We start from the raw sequence: 19,410 nt of genomic DNA, 5'->3' as shown, positions 1-19,410 counted from the left end.
GATTGCAAGTGTGAACACGCTGATCACTGATCAGCTCTGCTATATTTAGAACATGAACATTTCTACTGCAATGCTTTAAATGTTCAACATGTTTCCCTTTTTCCAGTCTATAGATCCAGTCACACCTTCTACCTTCATCTGTGCAGAGCAGAGCTGAAACCAACCGTCCAATCAATGAGCAGCATCAACCCCTGAACTTCATCCAAACTCTGTTATTGAAGATGTGTTTGTGTGAATAAAATGAGTGAAATGATGTAAATATTCAAACATGTATCTTGCAGTGTCAGGGTTAAATTAAATCTTTGTGGGCAGGTCAGCCAATGAGGATGGTGGCCCTGAGCGCTGAGCCAAATATGTGAAACATGTAGCTAGCATCAAAAATCAAAAAGAACTTTTCAAAATAAGAGAAATTTACAGTTTTAACATTTGATCTGTAGACTTTGAACTATTGTAAATAAACATCAGATTGAAGTGATTTCACATCATTTCACTCTGTTTTATGGACATTTTCCAAAGAGTGGAGTAAACATGAACATAGTTGTGCACATGCGAGCTCACTCTAAAAACAATGAAAGATTGTTCCTTGTTAACAATGTTGCGTGCAGAGTTGTGGAAAGCTTTTATGCTTCTCGAACCCTTTGTTCAAGTTCAATATTAAATAATATTTATTGTTCTTTTCCTCGATCATTTAGGAGACTCGACTCCAAATATGAGACACAGAAACTCAAATGAGAACAAAAATCAAACAAATGAGAAAAGGACTCAACTTCTTGTGTGTAGAATGAAAACAGAAGGAACACATCAGGTTTCAAACACTTTATAAATTTATTGCACAGTTACATTCAGGGACCTTCTGGCCTCCCAAGAGCTGTCTCTTTCTCTCCTTTTGTGCTTCAGCTCAGCCTCAAACAAAAAGGTGTGAGGGTTGAGCTGTGTGGCAGTCAAAGTGGTACCCTTAAGGAGACAGATGAGGGAGAAAACTATTCAGGTGGTTTGGTAGATGGCCGGCGTTGGTGTCGCTTGGCAGGTGCCTCGAGACAGAGCCCTAGAGCAGCTTGGCTGAAAGCTCTAGCAGATCGTTACACGGAGAAACCTTTTGAATACAAGCATCCACACAGGTGTGCACACAGGTGTTCACTGTTCATAGACACAAACCGCACCTTTCTTGGCTGCTACCTCAAAGCACATTGTGCGCTGTTGGTCCTACGTACTGCACAACAACATTCAATATTTAGTATTTACTGTTATTTACACTTAGCTAGATTAATGCGATGGTGTTGTGTTTATTATGCTGCTCTCTTTTTTTGCTTCTTTTCTCTTTTTTGTCTCAACAGGTGATCCAGGTGATTTTTTTTCTTTTTAAGTGCAACCTGAATATTTGAAACAAACTCAGTTAAACAAACAAACTAAGGAGGAAACAAGATACATGTTTGAATAAAAAACAAGATACATGTTTGAATAAAAAATTAATCAGTTTAAATGGCCTGCATTTGTATAGCGCTTTTCTAGTCCTAAGGACCCCCAAAGCGCTTTACACTACATTCAGTCATTCACCCATTCATTCACACACTGGCGATAGCAAGCTACATTGTAACCACAGCTGCCCTGGGGCGCACTGACAGAGGCAAGGCTGCCGGACACTGGCGCCACCGGGCCCTCTGGCCACCACCAGTAGGCAAACATGGGGTTAGTATCTTGCCCAAGGATATTTGGCATGCAGCCAGGAGGCAGCCTGGGATCGAACTACCGACCTTCTGATTAGTGGCTGACCTGCTCTGCCACCTGAGCTACAGCCACCCCGTTAAAGGGTTACTGAAGTACAAACTTTTCTTAAGTTGGCGTTATTGTCTTTACAGATGTGGCAGATGTGACATAAAACATGCTGCTCTTTGCACATATTTAATAATCAGCTCTGCACAGGAACTGAAGGAGAGTCCAGCCTGTTGCTTTTACAGAATAATAATAAAAGTACAGTAATGGCAGTTCGTTAGTGACTGAACAGCTCTGTGCTTTTCTCATTTCTGTAATCAGAACAAGTAATGTAATTACAAAAGATCCTCTCTGGATTGTTGGATTGTTGGATTTACGGTTTTCAGCATGAAAATGAATCGAGCCTTGACGGTTCTCTCACAGTGAAGCTTTTATAAGGATTCTGTGATTAAAAAACACAGTTCAATACGAAAAATGCTGGAGTCCACGAAAACAGAATCCAAAAACCAAAATCCCAGTAGCAAGCAGTGTTGGTCAATTTACTTGAAAAAAGTAATCAGTAACTAATTACTGATTACTTCCCCCAAAAAGTAATCCTGTTACTTTACTGATTACTTATTTTCAAAAGTAATTAATTACTTAGTTACTTTTTAAAAACACGATTTACAACCTGAATAAGTGATAAAGCAATAGGTCTTTCAGCCCAATTCTACTTTTTCTGCATAACCCATCATACAAAATGTAATCAAATGGAAAAGTCTCTTTTTAAAACTTGTTTTATTAGTTTTAGTCTTTTAACTTTATGCATCAAGCAAAAAATTAATTATATGCAACATTCTCTGACTGGAAGAAATTTGTTTAACATTTAAACCTATTTTCTGCACATTCCAGCACATAAAATAAAATATTTTTTTGTGTTTACACTCACTCTTTCAAATAGATGCAAGTAAAACACAGCAGAAAATAAATAAAATCAAAGACTAGCGGTCCTATTGCTCTATTTTCACCTGTAAAGCAGGAGTAGGGTAGGCGGAGGTTTACCCTGGTGCAGGTGTGCCGCAGCGGTCAGTTGAGAAATCTACGAGCTACTCTGTGAGTTTCCCATTACGTGGAAGCGCACTCGGTGCTTCCTTGGAAGTTTAGGGGTTTTTTCGCTGTAAAAAGAAGTTTTCTTCCCACGCACAACGGACGCTAATGTTTTTGTCTGTTTTTATGGAATCAAACTCAAAGTAAGGTCAGTACTTCCACGCTTTAAACGCTGCACGCTCATACTCTCTCCTGCACTCCATATATTATCCATTGTTGATCTGCACACAGCTGTTGTCACCAGTGTTGGGTGTAACGCGTTACTAAGTAACGCATTACTGTAATTAAATTACTTTTCCACTGAAAAAGTAGAGTAACTGATTACTGTTCATTTTTAGGTATTTTAATTACAGTTACTTACAATGTACTTGCGTTACATTGTAAAATAATTAAACTCGCTGAATATCATTTAATTTCAATAATTTATCTTCTAAAGGTAAAAATAAACTCTGCCGCTTTAACATCGTTGTAGTGCAGGTGCACGTCATTTTGCAGTTTGCTGCATAGTCGTATTCTAAAGCGGAAGATGTCGGACTCGGCTGAAGCGAGTGGCTGTTTTATGAAATGGACATATTTCCGTCTCTTCACTTTTTGAAAGAAGCAGACAAGAACATTACAGTAATATTTAAGCTATGTCCTGGGGAGAAAAAACTATCGGCTGCTGTTAATAGCACGAGTAATCTACTGAACCGCCTGACACGAGAGCATAGACGGACACTTCTGAGTGATCCTTGTTCATCATCCATGGAGAACACCGTGGCAACTCCTGCTAAGCAGGCAAAACTTGATTTTACTTCAGCAGCACAGAAAGCGTCTGAAGGTGAGCTTAAAAAAATGATTGCAGGCTACATTGTGGAAGAGATGCTACCGCTGCGTACTGAGTCTCCGTCTTTAAAAAAATGTATTTATTATTTAAAAAGTTTAATTTCTATTGTTTGTCCACTCAAGGTTTATAGGGATTTTAAAAATTATTTAGTTAAATTACTTATTGAGTAATTAAGTTACTTTTCAGACACAGTAATTAGATAAGTATTTTAAATACAATATTGATTAAGTAATTAGTAATTAGTAATTAATTACTTTTTAAAAGTAACTTACCCAACACTGGTTGTCACTAACATCGCACTCGCTTACGTCACTGTCATGAGACATTCTCGCAAAAAAATCACGGTCTTAGTAACGCAGTAACGCAGCGTTCCTATGGGAAAGTAACAGTAATCTAATCACCGTTTTTGCAATATTAATCCCTCACTTTACTCGTTACTTGAAAAAAGTAATCGGATTACAGTAAGGCATCACAAGTAACGCGTTACTGCCCATCTCTGGTAGCAAGAAACCAAAACAAAACAGAAGAGCTGGGCCAATCATGAGTCCAGAGAAACTGAGTCCAAAAACAGTTTAGAGTCTAAACACTTCTGGGGTCAAACCCAGAGGCTGATGGCACAACAGTTCAAAACATGGCAGTTCTGGGAGCCAACTGCATGGAAAGCAGTGGTGGCACTGCGGGCATGGACGTGACCAGAGGCTCATGGGCGCTTGGCAGGTGGCCAGCACGGAGGACCAGACAGCAGCATGGCTGCTGCAGACATTTGCGCAGGTGGTGGCCCTGCAGGGGACATTGTGGACAGGTGGTGGAGCAGGTGGTGGCTGAATGGACTCACCAGAACCACTAGCGGACACGTGGAGGTGCTGAAGCAGCTCACGTGAGCCCCCAGCAGAAACAGGCGGTGGCGTGGAAACTGTGGTGTGCTGGACTGGCTCACCTAAACCTACAGCAGAAACAGACGGTGCCGTGGAAGTAATAATGAAGAACATTAAAACATTACTGTTGGCCACATGTTGGCAAAGTTAAGTGACATTTGTGTAGAAGCTTCTTGTGGTTCAGCTTCTACTTGGATTTAAACTTTTACTTTAAAATATACGCCAACAATTGTGATGATTTTATGGATAATTAAAGTCAGTAATATAACTGTACGAGTGGTGTCTGGAAAATAACCTGACTCTCAACATCAGCAAAACTAGAGAAATGATAGTGCACTACCGGAAACGACCAGTCAGGGAACACCAGCCCATCCACATCAATGGTGTCAAGGTCGAAAGGGTCAGCAGCTTCAAATTCCTTGGAGTCAACATCACCGAGGACTTCTCCTGGACCTTTCACACAGACACTGCTATCAGGAATGCTCGCCAGCGGCTTTACTTTCTGAGGAGGCTGAGGAAGTTTGGCATGAACACCAACATCACTTCAAATTTCTACAGGTGTGCAATTGAGAGCTTGCTGATGAGCTGCATTACAGTTTGGTACGGAAGCTGCTCTGCCAGCAGCCGTAAATCACTACAGAGGGTGGTGAAGGCAGCAGAGCACATCACTGGCACGAGGCTTCCTGCCATTCAGAACATTTATCTTCAGCGATGCCTCCGTAAAGCACACAGCATCATCAAGGACCACAGCCACCCAGCACATCAGCTCTTCTCCTTGTTACCATCTGGCAGACGTTACAGGAGTCTGTCTGCTCGGACTACAAGACTTAAAAACAGTTTCTACCATCAAGTCATACGACACCTCAACCACAACACTTAAAGACACACAACACAGTCCACAGGACGCACTCAGAAGCTACCCTGCAGCTTCACAAGTATTCTGTTTAATCTGCACTGGTCACTCAACTTTATTGATATTTATATTTTAAAAAAAGTGCAATACTGCCTAACAACTGCCCCAAAAAATACAAAAAACTTTTGTACTGTTCAGTTTGTACTGCTGCTCATTCCTGCCACTGTGCAATATTTTTTTTCTTATCCTGTACCATTCTGCTGAGTGACTGTCTTCTGCTCGTCAAATACATTTCATTGCGATGTTGACCCTGTGCTAACTTGCATATGACAAATAAAACTGAAAACAAACAGAAGAAGCTCAGAACTTTTTCTGATTGTGTAATAAAAATATGAACATGTATTTAGAAGTTACACTTAACCCTGCAGCTTATCACACATTTGATTTCCATGTGTGACAACTGCAAGTGTCCAGAGTGAGGACAAACTGAGGGACCCATTGCTGCACATCATCTGTGAGGCTTTGCACCCCTGATGATCCACCAGGACAAACTCAGCAGTGTGTGAGGAAGAGGAGGAGGAGGAAGAGCCAGCAGCAGCTGACAGATGAGGAGAATAGACAGACTGTTTCCTGTTTGTGAAGGACTGCTAGAAAAGTTTAAAATAACTAATTGTCTGTCCTGAATCAGTCTTATTAGGTAATGTTAAAATAATTTTATCATTCAAGTGTTTTCAGTATGGGAAAAAGTACTCAGGGCCTTCAAATTACACACTAATGAAGGCAGTAAAAAGTTTTATATTTAGAAAATTAAAGTATGTAATTATCAGCAGCAGAATGTACCTGAAAATAAATGTCCATTTTTTTCAGTTATATGAAGCTTTGAGTATTTTGGATTAGTAGTACTGCTGTGTTTGTTGCATCATATTGCTGTAAATGTTTATGTGTTTATATTTTTTAAGGTAAGTTCATCTATAGTGTTATATTATATTCTATAAGGGTGTTCAAACCAGGGGCGATTCTAGGATCAGAGCTTTGGGGGTGCTTAGCACCCATAGAGCTGCCCAACCAGGCAAGATAAACTTTACTCATCACGATGAGACTTCTTCCCCGTCTCTGTCAGTCCCTGCATCCTTAAATGTCTCTAGTTGTCCCGAGTTCTCTCTGACTGTCTCCTTGGTGCATTTAAACCCCTGTTCCTCCCTGTCCTCGTCGTCTTTTGTCTTCATCTCTGTTATCAGTCATCATAATTTTACCATCTCTGTGCAAGTCTGCAAATTTCTTTATTAAATCATAAGATTCTTAAATTCATCAAGTCTCTCTCTGCCTGGGTCCTCGTCACAAAACATGACATCACTGTTTTGTACATTTTAACACAATTGAATCCCCACATTTGTGAAAGAAAAGCAAAACACTTCTTTTAAAGTCTGTAACAAAACCATCAAATCAGATAAAGGTTATTTAAATGCTGCAAATGAAGAATGGATTGGAATAAAAACAAATACATATCCTAACCTTAATTACTGGGGGAAAATGATGCTCATAGTAAATGAGAAGTAAAGTGAGTGCATTTTTTGGACAGAGGTTCACTTTTAATGTGTATGTATAATACAACACAGATATATAAAAATACACTCCAAAAATAGAGTCCTTGAAATGTACAAATGTACAAAATATTGATAAAAAATGATAAAAATGGAGGCAACTTTGCCTATGGTACAATGTATACAATGTATGAAAAGATCTTTACTGCATATACTACTATGGCTCTGCAGATTTTTTTCTTTTATTTTAACCTATGTGGCCTCACCTTCAGGTTGGCAAATCTGTCTATCACTTTTGGTGGTCAAGTCTCAAGCAGTTCAACAGTTTCTGTTGTGCCTGTCACTATTCCCTGTCTGTTTCCTTACCCGGTTCTTCCTGACCTTGCACTTTCTCCTCACGTTCCCCTCTTTCCTCTCTCCCTCTTTGGACTGACAATCATACACAAATAGATTGTGTTCAATTAGATTAAAAAAAATTACATTAATATGAAAAAAAATATTATTAAGATAACTAATAAAAGTCCTCTCTCAGTGTACTTTCAACCAAAAGGCAAATAACCAAACCACATGTACATCTAATAAAAGATATAAATATTGAAACACTGATCCAACATTATCCTTTATTGATGGATCATTTGTTCTTACACTTTTACCTGAATGTGGCTCCTGGGTTTAATATCGGCACATGCACATATGACAAAATAACCAGCTTCTCTCATTCCATTTCAAACAGGACAGTGGCAACAACAGTGGGCTACAGACAATTTTAAGTTTTAGATTTTAAATAGGGAGCAACAGGACAGTCAAATGTCACTGATTTTACTACAGAGCAGGACGGATTGTAGGGTAGCAAATATCGTCGGAAAACACATGTTTAACACTGCAGCTTACCTGGGTGTAATGTTTTTCAGCTAAAAAGAAACATGGTCTGACTCCTACCTAACTATATAAAGAGTAACTGAAGGTTAAATGCAGCTAATATGTCCTGTTTTAAACCAGGCACTTACACCTCCGCTCCGCTGCGTCTCAGCCAACATCGTTCTGGCAGCAACGGTGCTAGAGTCAGAGTAGGGGAACGGCGAGCTGGAACAAACCATTTTGGGAGGGGGGGGGGATATCTATACATTTGTTGTTAAAATGTTATGTCTCAACAAAGTACTGTGTGCTTTTTATATTTTTAGTAGTGTGTCACACAAACAGCAAATATTCTCAGAAAAGTAAGAAACCTTTGGGGGTGCTTTGATTCATTTTGGGGGGCTAAAATCGCCCCTGGTTCAAACACAGGCGGATTATGACAGAATCATAATCTAGCTGCGTTTTGATTGCACTGACTGGTCCTTGTTCCAAGTGAGCTCTTCTGATTTGGATGAACTTACTAATGTGGTGTGTAGCTACATCTCATCTTGTAGTTAATCTGGAGAATTTAAGACTTTCCCCGATAACAAACTGTGGCTCTCTAAAGACATCAAGGATCTGATTCTTAAAAGGAAAATAGCTTTTAACAAGGGAGACGTTTCCACTGTGAGAATGTTGAGGAAGAAGGTGAAGGCTGCAATAAAGAACGCTAAGTTGAGGTATAAAAAGACTGAGGCAGAGCTTGGTATGCTATGAAAACTATGACGGGGCTACAAATAAAGGGTAAGAGCAACACTACCTTAGATGGGTTTATCTCTGACAAACACTTGGCAGACAGTTTTAACAGCTTTTACCTTTTTTTGAGAATCTTGACTGCTCTACGTAGACCAGTACACTAAGGGGAAAAGCCATCACTCTCCCATCATTTTGTATTGATGAGAGGGTGGTTGCAAATCTCTTAAGACACATTAAGAGTAAGAGTCCTGGACCTGAAAACATATGTGGACAGGTACTGAAAACTTGTGCTGATCAATTGAGTGGGATTTTTCACCACATTTTCTCACTTTATTTAGAGCTACAGACAGTACCTAAGATATGGAAGCATGCTATCATTGTTCCAGTTGCTAGGGGTAGTTCTCCAAAGACACTGAATGATTTTAGGCTCCGACTTTTTTAGTCATCCGAGAAGATAATTAAGAATGAGATTTGCATGTTGAACACCATCTTGACCCCTTCCAGTTTGCCTATAGAGCAGGAAGAGGTGTCTTCGAGGATGCTGTGTCACACTTGTGCATTTCTTGTATAAGCATCTTGAGGGCCCAAACACCCATGCAAGATTATTATTTGCTGAGTTTTCATCGGCATTCAACACAATTCAACCCTTCTCACTTGCTGAAAGGCTTTTTAAGCATATTAAACTTGATACTAGTTAGATCAGATGCTTGACTTTTTGACTAATAGGTCACAGTGCAAGAGGGTGAATCATGTACTTTCTGATGTGCATCCCCTCTTCTACTAGATCTCCCCAGGGTTGCTGCCTCTCACCCCTTCTGTTCCTTCTGTAAATTTCACGAACAGACACATCCTGAAATTTGCTAATGACACAGTGATTGTCAGTCCTCTTGTGGGCAATGTGTTAGGCCATAGGCAGGTTGTAGAGATTTTTTTGGCTTGGTGTAATGTAACATTCATTTCACTGAATGTTTCAAAAACTAAAGATAAGATTGTTGTTTTTTTGGGAAGTCCTCTTATAGCTCATCATCTACTATTATTAAAACTGCTGATGTTGGGTTTGTGGAGAGTTACAAGTATTTAGATGTAGTGCTTGACCATGAACTGTGCTTTGAATCTCATGCTGATTCCACTACTAAAAAAGTTCAGCAAAGGCTGTTATATTTAAGAAAAATTAGATCCTTGAATGTCTCCTTTAATGTAAAAACTGCTTGCAAAATTAGCCATTTATAACAAAAATGTGCTTAGGAAGGGTTATTCTGTTGTTAATTGTTTGAATCATCCACTTCACAGTGAGTCTGACTGGTTGCCCTCTGGCATCGTTTTAAGGTACCTATGAGGAAGACCAAAAGACTCCAGGTTTGGCCAACAACATTCAAGAACAAAATCATGTAACAATGTTGTAAACTTCCTTCAGTCCGGGACTTAGATTAACTCTTTTTGTAAGCTGAACTTACTCAGCATGGAACTGAAGTGGATTCTGATGTTAACCTGCTCAGATACACGAGATACAGAAAGAGTCGACATACTTGGATGGTGTTTGGCACATAATATAACACAATGCTCCACAACATGTGCATATTCATCCAAACTCTTTTTAGAGAGCAGGCTCTTTCGGCTAAGAACCGGCTCTTCAGGTTGTCAGGTTGTTTTGTTGCTTTAATTTATTTATTATTAACAATAATATAAAATTATGCACAAAAGGAATTACTAATGTTAAAAAAAGTAGCTTTGTTATTATCGCAATCGTGGCTCAAGAGTTGGGAGTTCGCCTTATAATCAGAAGGTTGCCAGTTCGAGCCCCGGCTTGGACAGTCTCGTCGTTGTGTTCTTGGGCAAGACACTTCACCCGTTGCCTACTGATGAGATAGCCTTTATTTGTCAGTTGCAGGTCTTTTGCCCACAACCGAGATGACAGACCTTGCCAACCGTACATACAATACAAACATCACATTGGGGAGACAGGTTGTCATGATCCGGAGTTTGTGACTCCATGTTTATGTTTTAGTAGTTATTATTATTCTTGGTTTTGTTTTCATGTTCCTATGTGTTCCAGTCTGTGTGAAGTTTGTGTGTTGTGTCATTGCATGTATGTGTTTCCTGTTTTATTTTGAAGGTCTGCGTCTTATGTGAGTGTTTTCAGTTTGCCTCCCTAGTCTCGTCCAGTGTTGCCAACTTAGCGACTTTGTCGCTATATTTAGCGAGTTTTCAGACCCCCTTAGCGACTTTTTTTCTAAAAAGCGACTAGCGACAAATCTGGCGACTTTTTCTGGTATTATTGGAGACTTATTTATGACGACTTTTTGACGTGAAAACGCGTATCGCTCTTACTCTCAACAAGCAGCGGTGCTGCCTTGGGCACCTCACCCGTGCTAAAGCGCTCACAGGCGGAGGATAGTCCTCCCCCAGCTGCTATCAGGGCAGGAGACGTTCACACCTGTGCGTCCAAACGGCAAATGAATCGCGCATGAGCGAAGCCGCTGCTCCCGCACTGACTGTAACACAGTCAATTCTTCTTTTACTGTTATGCTGTTTTGTGGATCACAAGGTTTAAAACTACTTATAAACACACACACAAAGTAACTCCACCAGAGTGCCAATTTCAGGTCACTTTTGCCGGTCCAGGCCTGGATAAAGGAGCAGGGTTGGAATTGTGACATTAAAAAACAATAATTGCTAAAAGAAATTTAATTTGTAGTTCTAAATAAATCCTAACTGCATTTAGGACGTTTTTTACTCACTTTATGTCTCTTCCACGATGTTATTTCTCTCTCCAACAGCGTAGGTTACAATTACATTAGCATGACCAATTATGCAAATTAGGCGATGACGTCATATGGCGACTTCTAGCGACTTTTAGGACAGCCAATAGCGATTTTCCTTACTGAGGAGTTGGCAACACTGGTCTCGTCACGTTAATCACTCCCAGCTGTGTCCCCCACCTGTGTGTGATCTCCCTGTGTTCTCTGAGTGTTTTTAAGTCTTGTCTTCTGTCTTAGTCGTTGCTGGTTCGTCTGTGTTGTTTCCCCTCGGTCTCCCTGCGTCTCTCCGTATGTATTTCCCCGGACCTCCCTGCATCTTCGTTTCTGGTTTGTTTTGTTAGTTTTACCCAGTTTAGGTTTTCCAGTTTCATGTTCACCCACCATGTGTACCCACTCCTGTAAATAAATACCTGCACCAGAGCTGCCGCCTTTTGGGTCCTTTCTACAACTCCACACGTCTGCCACACCGGACGTGACACAGGTCAGGCTAGGTAGTGAGGAAAAAAAACATCGAAATGTGTAACACAAAAAGATAATACAAAAATGCACAGATATCAACAAACTATAGCACAATAAACACAGACAAGCAACATGGGAAAGTGTTCCAGTGTGTACATCTGATCTGCGACCACTGCAATCTTCGACTGCGCCTCCAGCTGACCCGATGTCCACATCAGAGGGGAGGTAAGCGTTGGAGGTGGCGTTGGATCCAGGGTAGGGAAGGTGATGCGTCAGTGAGTGCTTATCAGTATATGTATGTGTGTGCGTGTCCATAGTTCAGCTGAGACAGTGTCCTTCGCCCTGCCAGGCTAAGTAAACAGTCTTCCAGCCAACCCAGGTGGCCTTGCATGGAATGGGAAGGAACAGACTCAACACAGTCATTATCAGGGAGTTTTTGTTCGGCTCCAGCCTTGAGCCCACAGCTGGCGCCGAAGGGGTAGCCGGATTATGATGGTAATTTTTCTTTTGCAACAACTCATGAGAATTTCAAAGCTGTTCTTTAACACTCCGACACTGGTCTCTCAATCTCCCGTTGGAGAACCGCAAGCTTCCCGATGATGTTATCAAACTTGCGTTCCGTGGTGTTGTCATTCTTTTGCTCAGAGAGCCGATTCTCAGAACTCACGACTGCAGTCAGCTGTAATCCAACTTTCGCTCAAAGGTGTTATTGTGAGCAGGCCTCTCCTTGATGTAACCCAATATACGCTCAGAGGTGTTATTCTGAGTATTCACAGCAACTGTTGTTTCAATCCCAGCGGGCAGCCTTGGGGGGGGGGTTGAACAGCCGGTTCCGCTTTCTTAATTCTCCGATAAGCCAGGGCCAAGCCAGCTCCAATCAGCAAGAACCCTGTTATCATGGTTCTGAATAGGTAGATATCTTCAGCGTCCTCGATCGACAGTCCCGCCAGGCACACGACCCTCCATTTCTGCCACCCGTCCATCGTGTATCCGGCAGGGAAAGTCCCTCCAGGGCACTCGGGCTCTCCCGAGCCCAGACTTCTCGTTGAGAAAAGGTTGTCAATAGCATTCAGAGACCAGTTGATCAAGTCCATAATTCTCTTTAGGTTTTAGAAACAAACTGTGAGAGAGTGTTCCAGGGAAAGTAATACAAAAAACACAAGACTAGACAAGGACATAAGAACTAAGCAGGGAAGATAAGGGAGAGGAGAAAAAGTGCGTCCGCCTCCTCCGAGAGCCAAATGGAAAGTGGTGGTGGTAGTCAGAGGGACTTCAAAACAGAGCTACCTAGATCACTTAAATTACACAATTGAAAGCATATGTGTGTTGTTTGTGTATTTATACACAAGCACTCATATATATTCAAATAATTTTAAAAAATGTTAATTTACCCATTACTACCACACACCAAATCCGGTCGTTGGTACTTGCTGGCTTGTGTAGCCACTAGGTAACAAAAGCTCAACACTGCACCCTAGCATCCTAGAGCACTTCTGTTGTGTTTTGTACGTGTTTTGAAGTTTGTACGTGCTTTGTCTCTAGGGGCCACCGTAAATATACTTTTATTTATTCACTCCACATAAAATGTAATAAATAAATCATATAATACAAAAACCAACTATTCACAGTTCAGCTTTTAACTATTTAAATTTTCAGCTTTTTCCTTTTAAACAAATTTCAAATGAAACAACACAAAACACTGCAAACCACAACACAATTAAATATAAATTAAAATATGAAAACAAAAAGAACATGCATATTCTCTGTCATATGGGCCTGCATGAATAAACTCTCTGAATCCTTTATCATCTGCAACTGAAAATAGTTGTGGATGATTACTATACCTTTCTAATGTGACGTTGTTGTCACTGGCTCTCTTTCTCTCTCTCTCTCTCTCCCGCTCTGTTCCTGTGCTACTGAGTGTAACTACCGCCCCTCCCCCCTCTGCCCAGCGCAAAGCACAAGGCTCGTGTGTGGAGTGAAGCGGAAAAAAAGTGCGAGAGAGAGGCTGAGAGAAAGAGAAAAAAAAAACATGGCTCGCGATAAGGAGCCGGCTCGCGTCATTCATGTCAAAGATCCGGCTCTAAGAGCCATTTCGTTCGTGACCGACACATCACTATTGGCCATATTGCCCTGCCCTAGAACCAATCTTGTGATGGTTTGTTTGGGATCATTGAAAATAAATACCTTATTTTTGGCGAGACCATCATTTTTATAGTGGCGACCCTTCCCATGAATGATATGGGTAGAGATTTCCATCTAGCCAGATCGCCTTCTACTTTCTTCAGAAGTGGGATGTGGTTTAATTTAGTTAAATCTGCAAACTTAGAAGAGACATCAATACCTAAATATTTAATATTTCCAGATTGTAGTGGGGTAGAAGAAAAATTATGGAAGGAGCAATTAATTGGAAGAACTGTAGATTTTGACCAGGTAATTGAATAATCTGAAACTCTTGAAAATAGGTTTATTAGTGTAATCAACTCAGAAAGGTTGGTTTGTGAGTTTTGGAGAAAAAGCAACACATCATCCGCATAGAGACTGATTTTCTACTTTCTTGCATTTAATGCCCTTAATTGTTGTAGCCTGTCAAATTGCTGCTGCTAGTCGTTCAATAACAATTGCAAACAGTGAAGGGGAGAGTGGTGGGCATCCCTGCCTGGTGCCCCTCAGGAGACAGAAGCTGGAGGATGTTTGGTCATTTGTTCTGATACAAGATGTTGGGGAATTATATAATATTTTTAACCAGTTAATGAAAGAGGTTCCAAAATCAAATTTGTGGAAATGTGCAAACAAAAATTTTTCAGTTAACCCTGTCAAATGCGTTTTCTTCATCTAGAGACAATATTGTGGTTCCAGTGTGTTTACTGCATGAGTAGTCTATTAAATTAAGCAATCTACTTGTATCTGTTGCTGAGTGCCTACCTGTTATGAAACCAGTTTGGTCAGGATGAATTAAAAGGGGGGTTATCTTCTCTAGTCTTTTTGAGAGAGCTTGCAGATTATTTTGAGGTCTACATCAATAAGGGATACTGGACGATAGCTTGAGGGAAATATAGGGTCTTTGCCTGGTTATAGCAGGAGACTAATATTGGCAGAATTCATATTTGGTGATAGTCTGCCATTTTCCTTGATTTCCTGCAACATTCTGTGGAATACAGGTGCCATAATTGTCAAGAATTCTTATTTTAGAATTCTGCTGGAAAGCTGTCTGGACCTGGAGCCTCATTATTGGGCATTCTTATCAGGGCTTCCTGGAGTTCACCTGGTGTCAGTGGCAAATCCAGTGCCATTGCTGTCTAGTAATTTTGGAAGAGTTACATTGTCAAGAAACTGATCAATTTCATTTTTAGTTTATTTGTGGTGAATATAACGTTTCATAGAAATCCCTTTCATAGAAATGTATTCTTTCAGGGTCATATATTATGTTCCCAGATAAATCTTTAACAGCACATATAGTTGTTGTTTTTTTAATTTATTTTTTGTCACAGTTCTGGGTCATTTTAACCCAGCATTTTCAGTTTCTTAGATTTTGGTATTTTTCTGTATTATGATTTACGTTCTGATTCTTTAAGTTGTGCTGTTTTGATTATTATTATTATTATTATTATAGGTTTAGTTCAGTGTCAAGTTTGCGTCTTTGTGATTTGTTTCTTGTTTCCTGTTTTACTTTGAAGGTCCATGTCAGGGGCGGAGCGTGGGGGTGGCTTACTGGGCTTAAGCCCGGGTTGTTTTGTCAGAAGCCCGGGGTCTTTTGGAGTGTAATTTTTTCATAGTTAGATGCCTGGCTGACAACTGTATAAAACAAAAAGTACACACAATATTCGAAGCACATAGTGCACACTGTGGGAATTTACGACTGTGCGTGAATCCCCCCTGATATTGGTATGATCCGAGCTCAGGCACTAAGCGACTGAGCGAGAGGGCGGGGCAGCTGCTGCCTGTGAGTGCGCTGTTGGAGAAACGGAGCCAGCCATACTAAGGAGAGCTTAAGTTTGACCAGGTATCAAAGCAAATCATTCGTACCGTACAAATAATGTAAATATGACGGTGTATCACGAAAGATTGATATCAAACTGATCACTTGACCCATATTACGTTACTTGCTCTTCAAGTGAATCAACAAATGGCGAAATGAAAAGCTGAACAACAACAATGCTGTTTCTTTAGAGAGTCTTAGCTTACATGTGTGTTTATTTCATATTTTCAGTTGTTACCCTCCACGGCTAAATAAATCGGTTTCAGTAATGCACTGATATACAAGAATGGACATAAGGGGCTTCTTTCAAAGAAAAAAACTCTGGTAGTATTTTATATATTATGCTTTGTATGTTGTTCAGTATATTTCTATGCAAAACAAGAGGAACTTCAATACACAGCAGTATATTCACAGTTGAAACCAGATATTTACATACACTTTATGGAAAACACAAGAACATTTTTTTACTGTACAACATCAATTTAGAGTAAACTTGTTTTGTTTTGGATAAATAAATATTGAAATATCTTTTGAATTAGTTAAATGTCAGAATAAAGAGAGACAGAGCTGTTTATTTTTTATCACTTTCATCAAATTTAGGAGTACATATACACTAAGTTTATTGTTAGTTAATAAGAAAACTCCAGACGATTCCATTCTGAGCTGAAGAAGCTTCTGATAGGTTAGTAGAGTCCATGTGAGTAAATTGGTGGCACAGCTGTGGATGCATATAAGGCAAAACACAGAGCCTGTTTCTTTGAAATGGGAAAATTAAGAGATATCAACCAAAACACCAGAAAAAGAATTGTGGAGCTCCATAAGTGTGGCTCAATTTTGAATACAATTTGGTGCCATTTATAATTAAGAAATACAGATAGTTTCTCTCTTTACTCTTAAAGTTAACAAATATGTTATTGATAAATAATATATTTATCAATCTAAAAAAAATAAACATTTAGTCTGATTTGATGTTACAATTAAAAAAAGTGTTTGTGTTTTGATCTGAAGAGTGTGTAAATATCTGGTTTCAACTCTATATTTGATGATTGTCAGCACAAAGAGGGAGAGAGAGGAACAGAGAGGGAGAGAGAGGAACAGAGAGGGAGAGAGAGGAACAGAGAGGGAGATGGAGAATGAGGACAGAACAGAGGTGGAACAAGAGCAGGTGAGACACACGTGTTAGTCAAATGGTTGTTTACCAAAAGTATCACCGTATCATAGGTACTCATGTATCTCGTACCTAGTGTTTCTTTTTAGGTTTACTATTTTTCAAATTCTACATTTATTAAGTTATGCAGGCTTGTTTGCACAACAAGGCTAAATAATTATATAAACTTTTCTCAATCTAAATAGTGGACTTTGGTAGAATTAAAAAAATAAGTGTAGTGCAAGTCTATGATGATTTTTAGTGCTACTATCATCTAGTTCTGATTCTGGTTCTGTCTTGGTTAAGTCCTCAGTAGTCCTGATTTTGAACTGTTGTAGTCCTGTTTTAATTCTGGATCAGTTCTGGGTCTGGTTGAATTGGGGTTTAGTCCTCGTGTCTTGATACAGCCCCGACTTTGTTCTGCCTTGCTGCTTAATTAAAAAACTAGTTTAAGGTGTCCTGCATATGTGATATATATTTTTCCATATATGAAGTTCTTTTTTGAACAAAACTCAAAACAGAGCCAATTAATCTTTCAGTCATTTCTAACCCTTCCCCCCCCAAAAAAAAAAAAAAAAAAAAAAAAAAATCCCACATGCATACTACCCTTTAGGGCTAAGCCCTGGGTGTTTCAAATGTCTGGCTCCGCCTCTGGTCCATGTCTTATGTCAGTGTATTCAGTTTTACTGTCCCCTGTCTCGTTAGCCCTAATTTCTCCCAGCTGTGTCTCCCTGCTGTTTCCCATTTACTGATTAGGTCTTTGTGTATATAAGCCCTGTGTTTTCCTTTAGTTTCTGTCGGTTCCAATCCTGCCTGCACAGAACGATGCGACCACTACATGGACCCAGCAGCCCTCGCCCCATCGGATGACCCTCGGGAGGATATAATTTATTCGGTGAGTAAGTTGTGTAACCTGTGGCTGGATCATCCAGAGGAGGAGTTTCAGTGTGCTGTAGCTAGTGATGGCCAAATTAAGCTTTCTGAAGCACTAAAGCTTGTATTGATAAACGGTTCATTACTCGAAGCTTTTCAACAGTCCTCTTGGTGACATCTGGTGGCCAAAAATATGAAGAGCAGCTTGAATCCACAAAATAAAACCAACTGCTTCATTAAGATTGCTCACTCTACAGAGTGGAATTCTGTCTGATATTGGGCCACCGTTGTGTTGCTTTGAACCTGTATTTTTTTTTTTTTTTTTTTTTTGGTGGTTTAAAAAAAAAAAAAAAGTGGTTTATTTGTTTAATAAATAATTTTGACCAGTAAACTCTCCTTGTTTAAACATGCACCATGGTTTAGTCTTTCTTTGCTTGTGACTTCTTGATGTTGGTCAATACAATAATTGAAAAATACCATATTACATATAATGTACAACACATTATGGAGTATGCTTCTGCTGTGAGGTCCTGCCTCCATGCACTTATGCAATTAACCGCTAGACGGGTATATTTTAGAGATGGACCGATCCGATACTGACGTAAATTACTGGATCGGATATCGGAGAAAAAGAAAAAAATGTAATCCGATCCATTAAATATCAAAAAAGCACCTCGCAAAACTTGCGACATGGCGTAACTCTGCTCATAACCGTAGCACATCGCAGCAGTGCGGGTCACGTGATAGAGTGGCTGTGTGTATTTGTAGCCTCGCTAGCAATCCGGCATTTCATCTCCGAGGAAGTGATCCCAGAGAGAAGTAAAGCAAGTGTGTAAGTTCATCTCTGAATGTTTGTAAAGCATTCCCACGTTAAGCTTAACAACAGATGTATGGAGTGACGCCTCTCTCTCCTGCTGCTAGTTCAATCGTGAAACTGATTAATGATCAGCTGATCGGCTTTTCTGTCGCAAGTCCGTCTCTCTTGTTTGTTTATCTCCCACTTCGCGTCAGAAAGAGGAAACCAGCGGCTGAACAACAGCAGCACGTTTAAGCTTGATAAGCTGTTAGAATTTATTTAATATTACTTTCTACACCAGGATCTTTTTCTATGTAGCTGACGGCTGGTAACTGTGCAGGGGCGGATCTAGCAAAGTTTTGCAAGGGGGGCCGATAGGGCATGAACAGGGAGAAGGGGGCACAAAGACATACTTTTCTTTCTTATTCTCATTTAAAATGTCTAGCTTTTAATAAATAATTATCCGAATCTTACACCCAAAGTTTTAATCTGATGTAAAATGTATAGAAGTCCATTACTGTATATAGTAACTGTTAAGTCTAATATACCCTAGTAAGCTATACTACTTTTTCCTTTGGGAAGATACCATCTGTGCAGTCTGCAATTTTGTTGAAGAAAGGTGTTGAATCTATTTGATTATTCTTGAAAAATAATTGATTTCTGTGGTGTGTGTTTTTTTTTTTTTTTGTTTTTCACACTGCATCAAATTATAGTTGATTACGTCAATTAAGCATCATGAGGTGGAGGGTGGGAGGTGGTTCCCTATTTTATTTTATTTTTTTTGCTGGGAGTTTTAGAACCCTATTAGTTAGGTTGCTTAATATTTCTGCTAAGTACTCTTTAAAATACCAGAATAGGGAGGATGGAGTAGGTTTAAGTTTATTAGATTGATCAGTTTTGCTGAACTATGAAATAT

Source organism: Perissodus microlepis, chromosome 9 (assembly GCF_051167445.1).
Source record: "Perissodus microlepis isolate ML-2025 ecotype Zambia chromosome 9, ASM5116744v1, whole genome shotgun sequence".
NCBI lineage: Eukaryota > Metazoa > Chordata > Actinopteri > Cichliformes > Cichlidae > Perissodus > Perissodus microlepis.
The sequence above is the reverse complement of the archived record's forward strand: the minus strand, read 5'-3'. Positions refer to the sequence as shown.